The 12,310-nt window shown below is 50.7% G+C and overlaps 1 long non-coding RNA gene across 2 annotated transcripts; it reads right to left on the bottom strand.

Annotated features, from left to right (window-relative positions):
- Positions 1-1,930: 1,930 nt before the first annotated feature.
- LOC132684915 (uncharacterized) lies at positions 1,931-9,643 on the bottom strand. 2 transcript variants are annotated; one of them, XR_013550566.2, is made up of 3 exons: positions 7,183-9,643; positions 3,789-4,066; positions 1,931-2,166 (listed from the first exon to the last, which is right to left on the bottom strand). It is a non-coding gene; the product is annotated as an uncharacterized LOC132684915 (long non-coding RNA). The 2 variants fall into 2 exon arrangements; XR_009612867.3 differs by lacking the exon at positions 7,183-9,643 and adding an exon at positions 5,116-5,961.
- Between the last annotated feature and the right edge of the window lie 2,667 nt (positions 9,644-12,310).

Raw genomic sequence — 12,310 nt, 5'->3', positions numbered from 1 at the left:
AGCACACCAATAAAACACTTTGACATTACGTCTTCAGATCTGGACCCATGGCCAGCACCCTCTTCTGGAAACCAAGGCCTCCTACAGGGCTCAGAGATACAGTCCTCTCACTGGTCCTCAGTCCCCAGCCCCCATGCCCAACTACAGTCCTGTATATAAGCTGAATATCTGGTGACATCATTTTCCTGATAAGAGTCCCTCATCATCTTGTTCACCATTGGGTCCCCAGAGTCTGGCGCTTAATGAATGTACCAATACTTGATTGAATGTATGAATCTTTTGAAACAGTCCAGTCTAAGAGACTATTGGGATTATGTGATTGAAATGGTTTTGAAGCACCCAGGACTCTGAACAGGGCAATCTGGGTGGGACCTCAGAGATGATGTGATGGACAAGTAATTATAACTCAGAAGGCACAACAAATTATACAGTATCCATTCTGAGAAAGAATGGGCCAAAGAGGATAAGAGAGAGGGACTGGTGTGCAGGGGGTAGAGGAAATGAACTCAAAGAACAGAAACATGACACTGTGCCTCCTGGAAGGAAGGTGTGCCAAGCAGCCCCCAGGGAATGATGAAATTGATTCACTGGACTGTTTCATTGCCACTGCCATTGGTACAATGGACTCTAGACTTTGGTCTCCAGAATTTGGCTTAATGTCTGCCAGGGCCAGGGTGGCAGTCACCTCTGGGTGTCCTCAACAAACCTAGTTTCTGCTTCTGGGAACTGAGGAGCAGACCCTGACACATGGGATATGTTCAAGTGCTGTGTTCCTTCCCCACCCGCGCCGCCTCCATGAGACCTTCCTAGGCAGCCAGCCTGACCCTCCCTGGCAGGCATTTCAAGTTTGTGAGTCCTCAGACAGGTCATTTCATTACTGTGGGGCCTCAGAATCCTCTTTGGAAGATTGGGGTTGAACTAGATGCCTCCTAGAGTTCGCGTCATCTCAATGTTTGGGGCCTGGTGTCCACGGAGCATAGCCATGGCCCCTCACGCACTCTATCCCATGGTGTTTCATTCCTACTCCTAGTCAGAAACAGACTCTTAGGCTGAGAACTTGCCAAGAAATACAGACCCTCGCCCAACGAAGGCTCAAGGACGAGCCCTTCTCAGCATTTGCTCAGACACGGTCAAAGGCAGGGCCTGGGGTGGGCACTGAGCTGGGTGGGCATCAGGACGACCTGGGTTCGGGCCAGCCTCAGCCCTGCCACTGACTTTCAGGGCATTTCAGGTATTTCTCTACACTCTACTGTCTTCACCCATAAAATGGACATTAAACACTTGGACACTAGGTCGGCGATTCCCAACCTAGGGTCCCCAGAGACTTCCAAAGGGGAACAAGATATTTAAAATGGAGAAATCTGGTGGACAGCACCACCTATGCAAACTCAGCACCAATCATGGACCAAACCGGGATTCTGTGCCTTCTGATACGATGCAATGGGAATATCACGCATGCAGTATTCTTGCCCCCAGACATGTTTCATCCAGTTCTAACCATGAGACAGTCGGATCCAAATTAAAGGCTAGTCTCTAGAACAAGTGACAATGATTCCTCAAAAATGTCACTGTCATGAGAGAAAGAAAAGGCAGAGGATAACTAGTCGACCTGAAGTACGCCTCTTGTTAAGATTCTAGATTAAAAAGGGGCGCCTGGGTGGCTCCGACGGTTAAGCGTCCGACTTCAGCTCAGGTCATGATCTCGCGGTTTGCGGATTTGAGCCCCACGTCAGGCTCTGTGCTGGCAGCTGGAGCCTGGAGTCTGCTTTCGGACTGTGTGTCCCCCTCTCTCTCTGCCCCTCCCATGCTCATGCTCTGTCTCTGTCTCTCAATAATAAATAAACGTTAAAAAAAATTTTTAAAAAAAGATTCTAGATTAAAAAGAACACGGAGAGAGTTTAATATGGAATATATATTAGGCAATATTGCATCAATTTAAATTTATTGAGTGTGATAATAGTGATAATAGAGGAGAACGTCCTTGCTTTTGTGAGATAATAGCTCATCTGGTCAGAGGAAATCGTCAGCAAACTTGCAACTAACTTCCTGTAAGAGAGAGGGAAAGAAAGCAAATGTGGCAAAATGTCAATGGTTGACGAATCTAGGTGAAACGTTCATAGGTGTTCATTGTATTCCTCTTCTAATGTTTTAGGAGGTTGAAATTTTCTGAAAAAAAAAAAAAAAGGTGAGAGGGAAAAAAGCTTAACAGAAATTGCACCCAGGATATGGTTGCTTTGAGTTGATCACTAAGAAGCAGAGCAAACATTTGAGCTTTTACCGCATGCCACACACTGTCAAGAGCTTTATGTGAATTATTTCACTTACTCCTCATATCATTCTTATGAGGAGGGACTATTAATAGAAAAGAAGATCCTAGGGCACAGAGGGGTGAAGTAATTTGCTCAAGGTCACACAGCTAGGAAGCAGCTGATCCAAGAAATAGTGGCTTTAGGCCTGTTCCCTTTTATTTATTTTTTAATGTTTATTTATTTATTTCTGAGAGAGGGAGAGAGAGAGAAACACACAAGCGGAGGAGGGGAAGAAAGAGAGAGGGAGACACAGAATTCAAAGCAGGCTCCAGGCTCCGAACTGTCGGCACAGAGCCCAATCCAGGGCGCAGGGCTCCGCCTCCCAGACCGTGAGATCATGACCCAAGCCAAAGTCGGGCGCTTAACCGACGGAGCCACCCAGGCACCGCAGGCCTGTTCCCTTTACTACCTTCTCCTAAATTAAGTCTCTCAAAACATGGATTCTCCAGGATGAAAATAATAAAGTTCTGGGAGAAGAAAAAAGGATCAGTGATTGTCAGAGGTTAGTGGGGAGGTGGGAACGAATGGGCAGAGCACAAAGGATTTTGAGGGCAGTGAAAATACTCTGTATGATACTATATTAGTGGATACATGTCCTTATGCATTTGTCAAAACTCATAGAACGTGCACACTGAGAGTGAGCTCCGATGTGAGCTAGGGACTTCGGGTGACTGTGATGTGTCTGTGGGGGTGCATCACTTGTAACAAGTGGACCTCTCTAGCGGGGGAAGCTGACAGTGGAAGAGGCTGTGCAGTGTGGGGCCAGGGACGGTACAGGAACGCTGTGCTTTGTGCTCAGCTTTGCTATGAATCTAAAATTGCTCTAAAAAATACTCTGTTTTAAAAACACAGCTACTGGGGCGCCTCGGTGGCTCAGTCGGTTGAGCGTCCGATTTCAGCTCAGGTCATGATTTGCACTCCATGAGTTCAAGCCCCGCATCGGGCTCTGTGCTGACAACTCAGAGCCTGGAGCCTGTTTCAGATTCTGTGTCTCCCTCTCTCTCTGGCCCTCCCCCTGTTCATGCTCTGACTCTATCTCAAAAATAAATAAATGTTTAAAAAAAAAAAACACAGCTACTAGGGCACCTGGATGGCTGTCAGTTGAAGCATCTGACTTCAGCTCAGGTCATGATCTCACGGTTCGTGAGTTCGAGCCCCGCGTCGGGCTCTGTGCTGACAGCTCAGAGCCTGGAGCCTGCTTTGGATTCTGGGTCTCCCTCTCCCTCTGCCCCTCCCTTGCTTATGCTTTGTCTCTCGCTCGCTCTCAAAAATAAACATTAAAATTTTTTTTATAAAATAAAATAAATAAGTAAATAATAAAATAAAATAAAAATAAAATAAATAAGTAAATCTACACTCTCCTAGATTCCAGACACAGTTCAGGTCCGCCCACACAACTCACATGAGGTTTGAAAGTGGAAGGATGGTGGGGGCTAAACGTCTAACTACCTCTCCTTTGGTTGGCAAGTCTGCTTTTACCTCAATGGTGTCAGCAAAACTCAAGGGTCCAGGTGCTGGCTTGGTGGGTGTTGAGAGGAAGGACGTGGGCACCCAGTGTGCCTGGATCATGTCAGGCACACCGTGCTTCTGGGGCTGCTGGAAGAGCGGTTTCACGACTGGGGTGTCTCCTGAATGCATTGTTGGCAGTGCCTTCTGATTGCAGAAGACACAGCCGCTCTCTTGGTGGCCCAGTTCCTCAGTGTGACTTACAGGGACGCTTAAAAGCTCAACCTAGAGCCTCGACTTCCGCAGTGATTCTGTAAGTCAGGTAATATCCAGTCAGAAAGCCCCTCCTCTTTATTTATTTCTTTTTTTAATGTTTATTTATTTTTGAGAGACAGAGACAGAGACAAAGTGGAGCAGGGGAGGGGCAGACAGAGGCGGACACAGAATCCGAAGCGGGCTCCAGGCTCTGAGCTGTCAGCACAGAGCTCAATGTGGGGCTCAGACCCACGAACCGTGGGGTCATGACCCGAGCCAAAGTCGGACGCTTAACTGATTAGGCCGTGCGGGCGCCCCTCACCCCCTCTTCTTTAAGATGCCTAGAATGGTTCTCTTCTCCTCAGGTCAATCCTGACTGATAGAACTAACACCATGCTAGATGCATCAAGTTCTGAATAAACATGTCAGTCAAATGAAAAGCATATCCTTGGCACCCATTCTTTTCCAGGGGCTTTAGCAAGCACTCAGGGTCACACAGAGGGCCCTTGGCCTCAAGGAATTTGCTGCCTGGCAGAGATGCCCAGCAGAGAGAAAAAAAAGGAATGCAGGAATTCAGAAAAGGGGAAAAGTAACAATAGCTCGAGGACGTCCGCAGTTTTGCCATCAGCATCCTTTCACCTGTCTCCCGGTAAGCATGCCTCTGTTTCCCGCTAGAGGAGCGTGGAGCCCATCCATCTGCATATCCAAAGATTCAAATGATTTAGGTCTAAGCTAAGCCATGGACTCTGGCCCTCTGGACATAAGACTGGTTCAGGAATGGGCACCTGACCCATGTCAAGCCGATCAGGGACAACGTGTCTTGATTTCAGGACTAAATTTGGGCTTTGGAGAAATTAAGACTCGTTCTTTCACCATGCCTGAAACTTGTAAGAATGTTAGAGCTGGAACTACCATGTGGTGCCTGACATTTCAGCCTTCATAAAAGAAGGCAGAGCCAAGATTTAGACAAAAGGAAAATACTGACATTAGTTGAGCTATTAGTTAACCTTCCCGTAAATAAGATCACCTGGCCTTTTGGGTTACGAACAAAAACTTCCATTTTTTTTTTTTTTTCATAAGCCTGTTGGGGATGGAATTTCTTAACCACACGCAACCACAAGTGTCCTCACTGATTCGGAAGGTGTTCTGGAGGCAACAGAAGGAATGAGAGCCTGAATGACTGATGGAATCCAGAAAAGAGAAGAGGTGGGAGGACATTCCAGACAGAGAAACCATCCATGGAAGCCCGTGGAATGGGGTTCCCATTAGTTCTTGAAGACCCAGCATCAACTCCTGGCTCTACCGGCTGGTAGCCTTCTAACCCTTACTCTCTCTCCAAGCCACAGTGGCCTCTTGAATCAAATGAGCTTAAAGGCATCAACTTCCCAGGGCTGTGGAGATAAAGGTCACGGTGCCTGGTGCAAAGTAGACTCTCAGCACATGACTGCTGAACAAACTGATCATTTTGGCCAGAGAGGAGATTGGAAAAGAAAAGTCATATGTGATAAGGTGTGCGAAGGCAAGAAGGTTTGTCTATTGACCCCTGCTAGGAGCTTTGATACTTATCTCCAGTCCTCATGACAACCCCATAGGGCACTGCCATACTATTTCCAGATAAGGAAACTTCGTCTCCGAGAAGTAAGTTAGTTTGTCCAAAATCACATAGCTGACAAGCCCAGGAGCTATAATCCAGTCTGACTCCACACCCATGCCTTTCCCCCCATAGTAACTGCTGCCTGTGGACAGGGTCTGAGACCCCCAGGGGCCTCCAGTACCAGCCAAACAGAGTGGCCTTTCCTCGGCAAGTAAGAGCAAGCTGCCCAGCCTGGGCAAATACGGGAAGGAGTGTTTCCATCCAATAGTAGTTGATTCACAGGTGGACCGAAAGGCCGAGCGTGGCAGAGAGAAGACATTCCAACTAGCCAGCTCTCCAGGGATGGTGTGGACACTAGCTTGGGAAGAGTATAGAGGGAACCCAGAACTTGGGGAAGGGATGATCTGAGCTACCCAGAGGCCTGGGTCCCTGCGACCAGCTGCATTCTGGGAAACATGCCATCCCCAGAGGGCCCTGCTGGCTGGCTTTAGGGAGAGGCCAGGAGGAAGTACAGATTGGGGCCCAAGAGCACCCCCACCCAGTGCCAGTGCCGAAGAGGAAGATTTGCATCTGTCTGGGAGGAGGTTGTTTGTATTCTCTTTTCCCTCTCTCTCTAGCCCTCCCCTTCGCCCCGGCCAACAACTGGTAAAACCTGCAGGGCTGATGCCCAGCCTGGGTCCCTTCCTCTGACTCAGTGGCAGGGAAGGGGAGTGTCCCAGAGAGCCACCCACATCCCTAGCTGGCAGCCTGGCCCCCAGGGTCTCTGTGTCCACCAACTTCCCCTGGGCACACTTGTTCTTCTTGGCTTCCCCTCAAGATACAAGGGCCTCCAGGCACAAACGCACCCAAACAATCGGCTCCCTCAGGCCTCCGGCAATCAGGATGGAGGGTGTTAGCAGGCCCTGACCGTCCGCAGCACTTTAGCTTTTGCCCATTTCATCTGCCCCGGCTCGCCGGATTCCTACATCTACTCTTGAGGTTGGTAACACACCCATTTTACAGAGGAGTAAACTGAGGCCAAGAAAGGGAGAAGGATTTGCCTGAGGTCACAGAGCTAACAAATGGTGACCAGAATCCAAAGCTTTTGACTCCCAGCCTAAAGGGTCATATCCAGCAAAGGTACACATACTGAGGATGTTGCCCTGCTCACCAATATGAAAGCTTGTATACTTGCCACCCCACCCCCACCGTCTCTGGAAGTTCCTTGGATGTCATGTAGGTGCCCACGGCCGGTCTGCCGATGTTTCTTCTGTTGACCCCCTGGCTGATGTCTGCTGGGTACTGGGCAACTGAGGCAGGGACCTCATCTCACTGTCTGGGGTACCCCACGAGATCCCTGCTTCTCTACGAAGGCTGTGATGCCTGGAGCTGGCCGAGGCGACAGGCCCTCAGTCCTCACCAGCACAAAACGGTTCTTTGCTCTGAGCCAAAATAGGCAGAAGGCCCCTCTCTCTGACTCATGTCCCAGTTTGCAGCCTGGACCCCAAAGAACCCTCTTAGCTGTTCCCTGCAGCCCTCTCTCTATGGAGAGTAAGGGGTCAGTGTTTCTTGTCAGCTTGTCCCCATTCACTCACTGACAGTAACAGCCCTTACTCAGGTTATGATTCCAGGACAACCACCTCCTTCGCCATCATCACCGCGCTCCCTGTGAAGATCCCGGTCCCACACACCCACATCCGGATCCCGAGGAGACTGTGTCCCACCCCCTCTTAGTATACTCCATCCCCCTGGTTGTCACCGGTTAAGGGATGGGTACACGACCAAAGTCAGACCAATCAGAGCCAGTGAAACTCAGTTCCAGCATTTTGAGCTCTCAGCAAAGCAGACTGGTTCTTTGCCCTGGGGGGAGAGGGCGTGAGGCTTAAAGCTTCTGCAGGCATCTTGCCCCCAAGGTGTGGAACCTGTCCCGGCTTGAGCTGTTACCTGGAGAAGAGCTGAGGCCAAAGACAACAGGGAACACCGGGTCTTGATGACATCATTTAGAGTTCCTGATGAAGCCTTATCTGAAGCCAGCCACACCACTTGGACTTCATTTCCAAGGCCAGCATTAAGCAAAAAATAGGATTTGCTTTTACTTCCAACCAAAATTCTCATGATACAGAAGGTCAGGCCTGTGCCCCTTTCTTCTCTCCCTGCCCCACCCCTACTACTCACCAAACTTCCTCCTCAGAGGCCTACCTACCGACCCCTATGCAAATAACGCACACAAATTGATACCCAGGATCACCACTACTGGTCCATAAGTTCCTCTGTGCTATTTAGGACTGTTTGTGCCATATAGAAAAAGCTGTCCCATTAACAGTCCCCTGTTGCCTTGGTGAGGTGGGGACGAGTAGACAGGAGAGTAGAGAGTAGAGAGAACAAGACGTGATGGCAAACACTGGCTCTGCCCAAGTGGATCTGGAACGCCAAGTCTGCCTGCCTTCTGGGGGATGGTACCCACAACAGGACTCCGCCCAGGGCTCGGGAAAGGCATCCTGCCTGACCTGGCCAGTGGGACCTCCTACCACCACTTCCATTGGGAAGGATGGCTCAGAAGAAAGCAGAGACCACTGATAGAGTTGTGTTTTTAAACGGGCCCTTCCCAGGATGATTTATCCCCGAGCTAAGAGGCCTTACGCACCCTCGTTTTTCACTGCGTCCTCCGGCTTGGCTCCCTTCCAGCCACACCCCCAAGTAAATCCTTTCCTTCTGAGAGCAGAAGCCTGAGGATGAGTCAGAGCCTCATTCTCGTCATTCCTTCCTCAGTGGTCAGGCCTCACCCCTTCTCCCTGCCAGCCCCTCCTCTGGGCAGCCATCTGCCCCGTGTAAGTGCTCGCTGTGTCCACAGAGCCGCTCAGAGGGCCTCTGAGTGTGAGGCCAGGTGGGCAGGGCTGACCTCTCAGCTCCTGGAGTCTCTTAGGAGATCTGGGGCCTCCAGGGATGGGCTACGGCGACTAGAGTCTGTCCCGTCCCCTCCAGGACCTTCCCTGGGGTCTCTGCCAACAGGCCCTGTCTTCCTCACCAGTGTCAAGTTCATTTCTGTGTCTGTCCCAAAGAAGAGGAACCAAAACCCCTTTAGAGAGTTCCTCCTGTGCCCAGGCCCTGCTGTGAACTCCGAGTTCCCATACCCACCCTCAGCACTGAGAGCGCTAGCCACACTTCTGAATGAGGAAACAAGGTTCTCGGGTGGCAGAGCTCACACCTGTGTCGTCAGCACATCATCTCTGCTTGTTCAGGCTACACTGCACGCTCCCCAGGGGCTGCAGTTCCAGGCCCCTTCCATTCCCTCTCTGCCCTCACCTCCAGCAAGCTTCCTCCGGGCCTGAGGCTGGTAGGCCCCAAACCCAGAGTGGATTCTTTCATACCCTTTGGTGTGAATCAAGCATGAGCAACCCCCAGGGGCCTTCCTGCCTTATGTGGAAGAAGGGTGAGAAACCAGATAAGAAATTGTCTGTGTACCAGCAGTCTCTTCTCATGGCCACACCACAGATGCCATCATTGTCCTCACAGGGGGGGATCTATGCCCCAGAGGTCCTGGAGCTGGGTGTCAGACGAAGAGAATAAAACCGAGAGGCTGCCTTGCCTGCCTACAGGAGGGTGACGTTTGTGGGAAGAAGCAACTTCTCCCAGCAGTTAAAGGAATGCTCTACTTTAAAACAAATAATTAAGGGGGACTTGGAAGCCATGGGGAGCCCCTGCAGGGGCCCTGGGAAAGTTATCTGGGAGGGGGGGGTGGTCTGTGAGGAAGGGTCCGTTCAACCTGGGGTGAGTCTCTGAGCAAGGGTTTACCTCAGGCTCAGTTCAAGCCCTCCCTCCACAGTATTAAGTCACTGAAAGAACAGTTTAATAAGCACCAGGTAATCCTGATAGCTCAAAAGAGATATAGAAAAACAGTCTGGGATGGGGCCCCTGGGTGGCTCAGTCATCTGAGCGTCCGACTTCAGCTCAGGTCATGATCTCATGGCTCCTGAGTTCGAGCTCCCGCATCAGGTTCCATGGTGTCAGTGCAGAGCCCGCTTGGGATCCTCTGTCCCCATCTCTCTCTGCCTCTCCCCTGCTCATGGTCTCTCTCTCTCTCAAAAAGAAATAATTTAAAAAAAAAAAGAAAGAAAGAAAGAAAATCAGTCTGGGACCTTGTGGAATCTTCTAGAATTAGATCCAAGCCTGCTGCACATTAGAATCACCTGAGGAGCTTTTAAAGGTGATTTTTTTTAAAGGAGCTTCCGGGTTTACTCTAGACCAACTGAGTTATAATCTCAGGATGGGGGCTGGGCAGCTATGTTTTTTAATCTCCTCAGGTTGACTCTACTGAGCTGTGTTTCTCAAATTTCTCTGATGAGAAAAATCATCCAGGGGGCACATAAAGAAAAAAAAAAAAAAAGATGGCCAGGCACCCAACCAACCAGTGAGGCCCAGGAATATGCATTTCTCACAGAGGCACCTGGGTTCCAGGGCAAACCCTTCGGCCCAGCCTCCCTCAGCTCATTGCCCCTTCTATCCTCTGTGCTTCACAGAACGCTTCCCTGACAAGTGGGCTTCCCTGGGACTAAACACAGCACCCGTCTTCTTCCTAGTACTCACCACTCTTTGTGTGTCCGTGCCTTTCTATGTGTGTTTCATGTCAGTCTCCCTCCAGACCGTAAACTCCACGAGGGCAAGAACCACGTCTGTTTGGGGCTAACAGTGGGGGATCTGAAGCCTGGCCTGCCTGGCCTCCAACCCCAGCTCCACGACTCACCTGTTTTCCCATCTTGGTCAAGTTCCTTCTCTTTCTTGTGCTCTCATCTGTAAAGTGGAGATTCCGATGACAATGCCTGCCACGCAAGGTTGATGTGAGAAATAAAGGAGATTATAAACGTAAAATGAGTTTTTTTTTAATTTAAAATGTTTAAATGTTTATTTTTGAGACAGAGAGAGAAAATCGAGCAGGGGAGGGGCAGGGAGAGAGAGGGAGAGAGAAAGAGAATCCCAAGCAGGCCCCACACTGTTATCGGCACAGAGCCCCAGTCGGGACTCGAGCCCCAGAACCTTGAGATCCTGACCTGAGCCGAAATCTAGAGTCGGACATTTAACCAACTGGCCACCTAGGCGCCCCACAAATGTAAAATATTTAATATAGTTGCTGGCGCATAGGCAGTGGTCAATAAATGTTAATTACGTTGATTATCATTGGCTACAGAAGAAACACTCCAAAACAGTGGCTGGAAACTATCGTCATTGAACGGCTCACAATTCTCTGGATTGGCGACTTGGACAAGGCCTGGCTGGGATGGCTCGGCTCCGCTACCAGTGGTTTGGGCTGGACCCATGCTAGCATTTGCAGTCAGTGTGCAGCAGTTTCATGGCTTTTGATCAGTGAGTTTGGGGGAGGGGAGCAGGGACAACATCAGCTTGCCCAGGAGGAGTCAGGAAATGTATACTACGTTTCTGTCCCTGTCCACCAGCCTTCCTGTTGCCTGCAGGGGAAACCAAGGCCTCCAGGCCTCACGTCTTCTCTGCCCAGGAGCTTTCCTAGGGCCTGCTGAGTCACCCACCTGCTGCAGAGAAGGCACCTATTTTTAGCCTGAGGTAAATGAGCTCACAGTCACCCAGACCACATTCCCTTGTGTCTCTTTGTCACAGCTGTTGCGACTGGATGACTGGACGGGGACTGCGTCACAGGGGACCCCCCCCCCCCATCAAGGTACCTCCATCTCCTTCCTTTCCTTCCTCCGAGATACCGCACTGCACGGCAGTCTCTCCCGTAACCGAGTGTGGCACCAAGGGGGACGTAGCCAGAGCGGCCTGCTCCTGGGTGGGGGGAGTATCTCATCACTGGCACCGTTAAGAATTCCTGTGCATCACTGTCAGTGGGTTTTATTATCATTTTTAACTCTTCTGTGCACAATACACCCCCTTCTTCTGCCCACGCGGCCACTCCCACGACCCCACCCTCGGAGCTGCCACTGCATGGAAGCTAGGACTGTGGGGCCTGGAGGCCAGTGGACTGATGAAGCTCCACCCCACTAGCTGTCCGACCCGAGCAGGACCCACAACCACTCCGACCCCTGACCTCTCCCAGGTCACCCAGGCTGGCAATCAGTCACAGGATGTCAGAACAGAAAGGGCACCGAGATGTCATCAAGTGCAGCCTTCCTCTTTACCGGCAGGAAAACGGAAGTGAAAGAGCGGCGGCTTGCCTGTGTGCCAGGTGCCAGAGACCCCTCTCCGACCTCGTTCAACCACAGCAACCTCATGGATAAAAAGCCAGTAAAAAGTCAGTGCTTATGAGAAGGCCACTGCTGGTCAGAAATATTAGCTCCTGAGTCCAGAAGCCCAGCACCTGGAACGCGGTGCAAAGTAGAGTATTTCTCTGTGGGTCACCTGAGACACCTGAGTGCTTATCAAAAGTGCAGGTCCCTGGGCTCCACTCCGGATTGGGGTTTGAGTCCTAGCACTCCTGCTCATTCGCCACAGCACTTGGAGGATGTAAACCATCTCTGCCTCAGTTTCCTCACCTGTAAAATGAGGCTAGCCCTCCTCATGTAGATGTGAGAGACAATGCACTCACGTGGGGGGGTGCGGGCAGCACAGTGCCCGGCATATTGGACCTGTGCTCTGGAGTTATTAGCATTTATTTCTCTGACCCCAGGCCTGGGGGCCTGAGCCATGGCTCCAGGCAGCGCCCGGGAAGTTCTGTTCCCCCCACCAAGGCACTGAAAGCAGGCCCTACCTCTTCCAGATC

Source organism: Panthera onca, chromosome D2 (assembly GCF_046562875.1).
Source record: "Panthera onca isolate mPanOnc1 chromosome D2, mPanOnc1 haplotype 2, whole genome shotgun sequence".
NCBI lineage: Eukaryota > Metazoa > Chordata > Mammalia > Carnivora > Felidae > Panthera > Panthera onca.
The sequence above is the reverse complement of the archived record's forward strand: the minus strand, read 5'-3'. Positions and strand labels throughout refer to the sequence as shown.